Source organism: Arachis stenosperma, chromosome 6 (genome assembly GCF_014773155.1).
Source record: "Arachis stenosperma cultivar V10309 chromosome 6, arast.V10309.gnm1.PFL2, whole genome shotgun sequence".
NCBI classification, from domain to species: Eukaryota; Viridiplantae; Streptophyta; class Magnoliopsida; order Fabales; family Fabaceae; genus Arachis; species Arachis stenosperma.
The window spans coordinates 97,075,245-97,083,801 of record NC_080382.1 but is presented as its reverse complement, the minus strand read 5'-3'; the positions used below and the strand labels follow the sequence as shown (position 1 = coordinate 97,083,801).

Genomic DNA, 8,557 nt, shown 5'->3' with positions numbered 1-8,557 from the left:
GTCGGAAGATTGGGGTTTAAATCTGTGAATTCTGCAGCTTTTAACTTAGAAAATTTTTAGCAGAATGACCCCTTGCGCGTGGGCGCACCTGGCGCGTACGCGCCGATCTTCCAGAAAGCGCCATCCACGCGTGCGCGTGGTGTGCGTGGGCGCGCCGATTTTGCTGCACCCAATGCCCAGCCATTTTCCAGAGAGTTATGCCAGAACTGTGCCAGTGTTGTGCCTGGGGCACGAGGGCACCCACGCGTACGCGTGGTTGACGCGTGCGCGTCGATTTGCTAGTTTTCAATCCACGCATTAGCGTGCATGACGCTTACGCGTCGATGAGTTTTTGAGGCCATCCACGCGTGCGCGTGGAGTGCGCGTACGCGTGGCCCTGTTTTCATCCCAAAGTTGATTTTTGAGTTTTAAAAGCCAAATCTCATACTTCTAAGCCTCCGATCTCACCATTTTTGTCTTAAATCATTATGACATTCCTAGCTATTAAAAAGGGGCTAGTGAATGAGGTAACTTGCGAGTGAAGCAAGGGAAAAATGAATGATCAATGAGGATCGAAGATGATTATGTGAGATGCGGAGGATGGTGGTGGAAGTGCTTGTTATGCCATGGGCCGAAAGGCTGTAATTGTTAATGAAGCGGCTGGTTATGGATTTAACCGTGAGCCGGAATGGCTGTGTATGATATGAATATTGGCTGGTTCTGGACTGAACCGTAAGCCGGATGGCTGATATGGATGTTGATCCATGGATGAGAATTCATGCATGTTTATGCTGAATTATTGATAATTGTGATTTGCACTTCCACTATCTGAGATACGAATTTCCCTGGGTAGTAGCAGTGGCTAGCCACCACGTGCTCCAGGTTGAGACTTGATACTCTGTTGACCCTATGTCGTAAGTGTGGCCGGGCACTGTGAAAGACCCGGATGAGCTCGCCCCCGTAAATATTCACCAGTGAGGGTGATGGATATAGGTCATGATTATGATCAAGTTTATAACGAGTATAACTCGAGTTGGGGTTGCGTGACAGAGGGACAGTCCAATGGTTAGCGACCAGGACTTGTCGGGTTGGCTCTATGATGAGCGAACAATTTGTACCCTTTTTGGCATTGTTTTTAGTATGATCTAGTTAGTTTTTAGTATATTTTTATTAGTTTTTAGTTAAAATTCACTTTTCTGGACTTTACTATGAGTTTGTGTGTTTTTCTGTGATTTCAGGTATTTTCTGGCTGAAATTGAGGGACCTGAGCAAAAATCTGATCCAGAGACTGAAAAGGACTGCAGATGCTGTTGGATTCTGACCTCCCTGCACTCGAAGTGGAATTTCTGGAGCTACAGAAGCCCAATTGGCGCGCTCTCAACGGCGTTGGAAAGTAGACATCCTGGGCTTTCCAGAAATATATGATAGACCATACTTTGCCCAAGATTTGATGGCCCAAACTGGCGTTCAAAGTCACCCTCAGAAATTCCAGCGTTAAACGCCGGAACTGGCACCTAAATGGGAGTTAAACGCCCAAACTGGCATAAAAGCTGGCGTTTAACTCCAAGAAGAGTCTCTACACAAAATTTCTTCATTGCTCAGCCCAAGCACACACCAAGTGGGCTCGGAAGTGGATTTTTATGTCATTTACTCATCTCTGTACACCCTAGGCTACTAGTTTTCTATAAGTAGGACCTTTTGCTATTGTATTAGAGAACTTTTGATCATGTTTTTATGATTGAACCCTCTTTGGGAGGCTGGCCATTCGGCCATGCCTAGACCTTGTTCTTATGTATTTTCAACGGTGGAGTTTCTACACACCATAGATTAAGGTGTGGAGCTCTGCTGTACCTCGAGTATTAATGCAATTACTATTGTTCTTCTATTCAATTCCGCTTGTTCTTTGTCCAAGATATCACTTGTTCTTCAACTTGATGAATGTGATGATCCGTGACACTCATCATCATTCTCACTTATGAACAAAGTGACTGACAACCACTTCTGTTCTACAAGCAAACAAGGCTCTAGTGTTTATCTCTTGGATTCTTTAACCGGAATCTTCGTGGTATAGGCGAGAACTGATGGCGGCATTCAAGAGAATCCGGAAGGTCTAACCTTGTCTGTGGTATTCTGAGTAGGATTCAATGATTGAATGACTGTGACGTGCTTCAAACTCCTAGCAGGCGGGGCGTTAGTGACAGACGCAAAAGAATCACTGGATTCTATTCCGGCCTGACCGAGAACCGACAGCTGATTAGCCATATGCTGTGACAGAGCATAGGAACATTTTCACTGAGAGGATGGGAGGTAGCCACTGACAACGGTGAAACCCTACATGAGCTTGCCATGGAAAGGAGTAAGAAGGATTGGATGAAGACAGTAGGAAAGCAGAGAGACGGAAGGGAAGGCATCTTCATACGCTTATCTGAAGTTCCTACCAATGAATTACATAAGTACCTCTATCTTTATCTTTATGCTTTATTCGTATATCACTATACCCATTTGAGTCTGCCTGACTAAGATTTACAAGGTGACCATAGCTTGCTTCATACCAACAATCTCCGTGGGATCGACCCTTACTCGCGTAAGGTTTATTACTTGGACGACCCAGTGCACTTGCTGGTTAGTTGTGCAAAGTTGTGTAGTGATCACAATTTCGCGCACCAAGTTTTTGGCGCCGTTGCCGGGGATTGTTTTGTGTATGGACAACTGACGGTTCATCTTGTTGCTTAGATTAGGTATTTTTTTTTCAGAGTTCTTAAGAATGAATTCTAGTGTTTCAAGGTGATGTTCTTATCATCACCAAAGCTGATTGATTCTCATCAATTTAGCTCTTGAATGCAATGTCCTGCTGAAGCTTGGCTAGCCATGTCTAATTCCTTTAGACTAAAGCTTTAGACTAACATTGCATGATTCCTGGAATTCTCATTAAGAATTTTGATACGTTTATTTTCTTTTCCATATAATTTTCGAAAAAGCACAAAAAAATTTACAAAATCATAAAAACCAAAAATATTTTATGTTTCTTGTTTGAGTTTAGTGTTTCATCTTAAGTTTGGTGTCAATTGCATGCATTCATTCATGTGTCTTAAGGATCTTCAAGATGTTATTGATGATTTCTTACTCTAATCTTTAAATTCTCTTGACTTGAGTGTTTTGTGTGTCTCATATGCATTCTCATTAGTGTCAGTAGTATACAAACTGCTAAGTTTGGTGTCTTGCATGCATTGTTATCTGATTTTAGTTACATTTTGATTATTAAAAATCCAAAAATATTTTTTAATTTGTGTCTTCTCAAGTCAATAATACAGAGAATTAAAGATTCAGAACATACAGCAGAGGAATTACACAGAAAAAGCTGGGCGTTCAAAACGCCCAGTGAAGAAGGACAGACTGGCGTTTAAACGCCAGCCAGGGTACCTGGTTGGGCGTTTAACGCCCAAAAGGGTATAGTTTTGGGCGTTAAACGCCAGGATGTGCACCATTCTGGGCGTTTAACGCCAGGATGGCACAAGGGGGAGGATTTTGTTTTCAAATCAAATTTTTTTTCAAGTTTTCAAAGTTTTTCAAAATTATATCTTTTTCAAATCATATCTTTTCAATCAAATGTTTTCAAAATTAATTTCTTTCCTTTTTTTAAGATACTTGCTATCAATTAATGATTTGATTCAACATCTCAAGTATGTTGCCTTTTCTGTTGAGAAAGGTTTAATGTTTGAATCATATCTTTTCTTGATAGCCAAGTTATTAATTTTTAAAATCAAATCTTCTTAAAATTGTTTTCAAATCATATCCTCCCAATCACATTTTTTTAAACCAATCATATCTTCTTAACCTCATCTTTTTCAAAATAGTTTTCAATCAAATCTTTTTGACTTCTAATTTCAAAAATCTTTTTCAAAAATCACTTGATTCCTTTTCCACTTTGAGTTTTCGAAAATCATCAATCAATTTTTCAAAATGATTTTAAAAAGACTTTTTACTTAATTTTCGAAAATTCTCTTCCCCTCTTCTCACATCCTTCTATTTATGGACTAACACTATTCCTTAATGCAAAATTCGAACTCCATCTTCTTTGATAAGTTCGAATTTTCTACTTCTGTCTTCTACTTTTCTTTTCTTCTGACACCTCAAGGAATCTCTATACAGTGACATAGAGGATTCCACATTTTCTTGTTCTCTTCTCTTTCATATGAGCAGGAACAAAGACAAAGGCATTCTTGTTGAAGCTGACCCTGAACCTGAAAGGACCTTGAAGCGAAAGCTAAGAGAAGCTAAGGCACAACTCTCTACAGAGAACCTAACAGAAATCTTCAAGGAAGAAGACATGGCAGCCGAAAACAACAACAATGCAAACAATGCAAGGAAGGTGCTGGGTGACTTTACTGCACCTACTTCCGACTTCTATGGGAGAAGCATCTCTATCCCTGCCATTGGAGCAAACAACTTTGAGCTTAAGCCTCAATTAGTTTCTCTAATGCAACAGAATTGTAAGTTCCATGGACTTCCATTGGAAGATCCTCATCAGTTCTTAGCTGAATTCTTGCAAATCTGTGACACTGTCAAGACTAATGGGGTAGACCCTGAGGTCTACAGACTTATGCTATTCCCTTTTGCTGTAAGAGACAGAGCTAGGACATGGTTGGACTCACAACCTAAAGAAAGCCTGGACTCATGGGAAAAGCTAGTCAATGCCTTCTTGGCAAAGTTCTTTCCACCTCAAAAATTGAGTAAGCTTAGAGTGGAAGTCCAAACCTTCAGACAGAAGGATGGAGAATCCCTCTATGAAGCTTGGGAAAGATACAAACAATTGATCAGAAAATGTCCATCTGACATGCTTTCTGAATGGAGCATCATAGGTATTTTCTATGATGGTCTCTCTGAACTATCAAAGATGTCTTTGGATAGCTCTGCTGGAGGATCTCTTCATCTGAAGAAGACGCCTACAGAAGCTCAAGAGCTGATTGAAATGGTTGCAAATAACCAATTCATGTACACTTCTGAAAGGAATCCTGTGAACAATGGGACTAATCAGAAGAAAGGAGTTCTTGAGATTGATGCTCTGAATACCATTCTGGCTCAGAACAAAATATTGACTCAACAAGTCAATTTGATCTCTCAAAGTCTGTTTGGAATGCAAAATGCACCAAGCAGTACTAAGGATGCTTCATCTGAAGAAGAAGCCTATGATCCTGAGAACCCTTCAATGGAAGAGGTGAATTACCTAGGAGAACCCTATGGAAACACCTATAATTCTTCATGGAGAAATCACCCAAATTTCTCATGGAAGAATCAAGAGAGACCTCAACAAGGTTTCAACAACAATAATGGTGGAAGAAATAGGTTTAGCAATGGCAAGCCTTTTCCATCATCTTCTCAGCAACAGACAGAGAGTTCTAAGCAGAACCCCTCTGACTTAGTGATGAGCGGATAATTTATACGCTTTTTGGCATTGTTTTTAGGTAGTTTTTAGTAAGTTCAAGCTACTCTTAGGGATGTTTTCATTAGTTTTTATGTTAAATTCACATTTCTGGACTTTACTATGAGTTTGTGTGTTTTTCTGTGATTTCAGGTAAATTCTAACTGAAATTGAGGGACTTGAGCAAAACTCTGTAAAAGGCTGACAAAAGGACTGCTGATGCTGTTGGAATCTGACCTCCCTGCACTCAAAATGGATTTTCTGGAGCTACAGAACTCCAAATGGCGCGCTCTCAACGGCGTTGGAAAGTAGACATCCAGAGCTTTCCAGCAATATATAATCGTCCATACTTTATTCGGAAATTGATGACGTAACTTGGCGTTGAACGCCAAGTACATGCTGCTGTCTGGAGTTAAACGCCAGAAAAACGTCATGATTCGGAGTTGAACGCCCAAAACACGTCATAACTCGGAGTTCAACTCCAAGAGAAGCCTCAGCTCGTGGATTGATCAAGCTCAGCCCAAACATACACCAAGTGGGCCCCGGAAGTGGATTTATGCATTAATTACTTACTCATGTAAACCCTAGGAGCTAGTTTATTATAAATAGAACATTTAACTAATGTATTTGACATCTTGGGACGCATAGTTCTCAGATCATGGGAGCTGGCCATTCGGCCATGCCTGAACCTTTTACTTATGTATTTTCAACGGTGGAGTTTCTGCACACCATAGATTAAGGGTGTGGAGCTCTGCTGTACCTCAAGTATTAATGCAATTCTATTTTCTTTTATTCAATTCTCTTTTATTCTTATTCCAAGATATTCATTCGCACCCAAGAACATGATGAATGTGATGATTAGATAACCCTCATCGTCATTCTCACTTATGAACGCACGTGATTGACAACCACTTCCGTTCTACATGCAACAGAGCTTGAATGCCTATCTCTTAGATTCCCCAACAGAATCTTCGTGGTATAAGTTAGATAGATGGCGGCATTCATGAGGATCCGGAAAGTCTAAACCTTGTCTGTGGTATTCCGAGTAGGATTCCGGTAATGAATGACTGTGACGTGCTTCAAACTTGCAAGTGCTGGGCGTTAGTGACAAACGCAAAAGAATCAAGGGATTCTATTCCAGTAGGCGCGGGAACCAACCAGTGATTAGCCGTACTGTGACAGAGTGCGTGAGCATTAGTTTTCACTGCGAGGATGGGATGTAGCCATCAACCATGGGTGATGCCTCCAGACTGATTAGCTGTGCGAGTGACAGCCGCATAGGATATTTTCCCGAGAGGATTGAAAGTAGCCACCGCTGATGGTGAACCCCTATACACAGCTTGCCATGGAAAGGAGTAAGAAGGATTGAGTAGAAGCAGTAGGAGAGCAGGCGTCCTTGAGCTCTACAACATCTCCATCCGCTTATCTGAAATTCCCACCAATGAATCTGCATAAGTATTCTATCCCTTTTATTATGTATTTTCTTTTTATTTTATAATAATCACAATTACCCTTTAATCTCCCTAACTGAGATTTACAAGGTGACCATAGCTTGCTTCATACCAACAATCTCTGTGGATTCGACCCTTACTCACGTAAGGTTTATTACTTGGACGACCCAGTACACTTGCTGGTTAGTTGAACGGAGTTGTGAATTCAGGTGCTGCCCCTTAGAAGCCTTCATCTCAAAATAATTAGTTGTGCGAATCACAATTTCGTCCACCACTTAGCAACCATGGTCTCTGATCTAATCAAAACCACTCAAAGTTTTATGATTGAAACACGGTCCTCCATTAGGAATTTGAAGGCACAAGTGGGACAGCTGAGCAAGAAAATTACTGAACTCCCTCCTAGTACTCTCCCAAGCAACACAGAAGAAAATCCAAAAGGAGAGTGCAAGGCCATCAACATGGCCGAATTTGGAGAGGAAGGAGAGGAAGTGAATGCCACTGAGAAAGACCTCAGTGGACGTGCACTGACCTCCATTGAGTTCCCCAATGAGGAACCATGGGAATCTGAGGCTCAAAATGAGACCATAGAGATTCCATTGGACTTACTTCTGCCTTTCATGAGCTCTGATGAGTATTCTTCCTCTGAAGAGGATGAGTATGTCACTGAAGAGCAAGTTGCTAAATACTTTGGAGCAATCATGAAGCTAAATGACAAGTTATTTGGAAATGAGACTTGGGAGAATGAACCTCCTTTTGCTCACCAAAGAACTGGATGACTTGTCTAGGCAGAAATTACCTCAAAAGAGACAAGATCCTGGGAAGTTTTCAATACCTTGTACCATAGGCACCATAACCTTCAAGAAGGCTCTGTGTGACTTAGGGTCAAGTATAAACCTCATGCCTCTCTCTGTAATGGAGAAGCTAGGGATCTTTGAGGTGCAAGCTGCAAGAATCTCATTAGAGATAGCAGACAACTCAAGAAAACAAGCTCATGGACTTGTAGAGGATGTTTTGGTGAAGATTGAAGACCATTACATCCCTGCTGATTTCATAGTCCTAGAGACTGGGAAGTGCATGGATGAAACCATCATCCTTGGCAGGCCCTTCCTAGCCACAGCAAAGGCTGTGATTGATGTTGATAGAGGCGAACTGATCATTCAAGTGAATGAAGAATCCTTTGTGTTTAAGGCTCAAGGATATCCCTCTGTCACCATGGAGAGGAAGCATGAAGAGCTTCTCTCAAATCAGAGTCAACCAGAGCCCCCACAGTCAAACTCTAAGTTTGGTGTTGGGAGGCCACAACCAAACTCTAAGTTTGGTGTTGAACCCCCACATTCAAACTCTAAGTTTGGTGTTGGGAGGTTCCAACATTGCTCTGAGAAAATGTGAGGCTCCCTGAGAGCCATCTGTCAAGCTACTGACATTAAAGAAGCGCTTGTTGGGAGGCAACCCAATGTTATATTTTGACTATTTTCTTTTGTTATTTTATGTTTTTTGTAGGTTGATGATCATAAGAAGACACAAAATCAATTGAAAAAGCAAAAACATAATGAAAAACAGGAAGAAAAACAGCACACCCTGGAGGAAGAACCCACTGGCGTTTAAACGCCAGTGAGGCTAGCAATTGGGCGTTTAACGCCCAGTCTGGCACCATTCTGGGCGTTTAACGCCAGAAAGGGGCACCAGATTGGCATTAAACGCCAGAAAA

General features: G+C 41.3%; 1 non-coding gene across 1 annotated transcript; it reads right to left on the bottom strand.

Moving 5' to 3' along the window:
- Positions 1 to 4,711: 4,711 nt before the first annotated feature.
- On the bottom strand, positions 4,712 to 4,815 carry LOC130937734 (small nucleolar RNA R71). The gene has a single exon (XR_009068937.1). It is a non-coding gene; the product is annotated as a small nucleolar RNA R71 (small nucleolar RNA).
- Between the last annotated feature and the right edge of the window lie 3,742 nt (positions 4,816 to 8,557).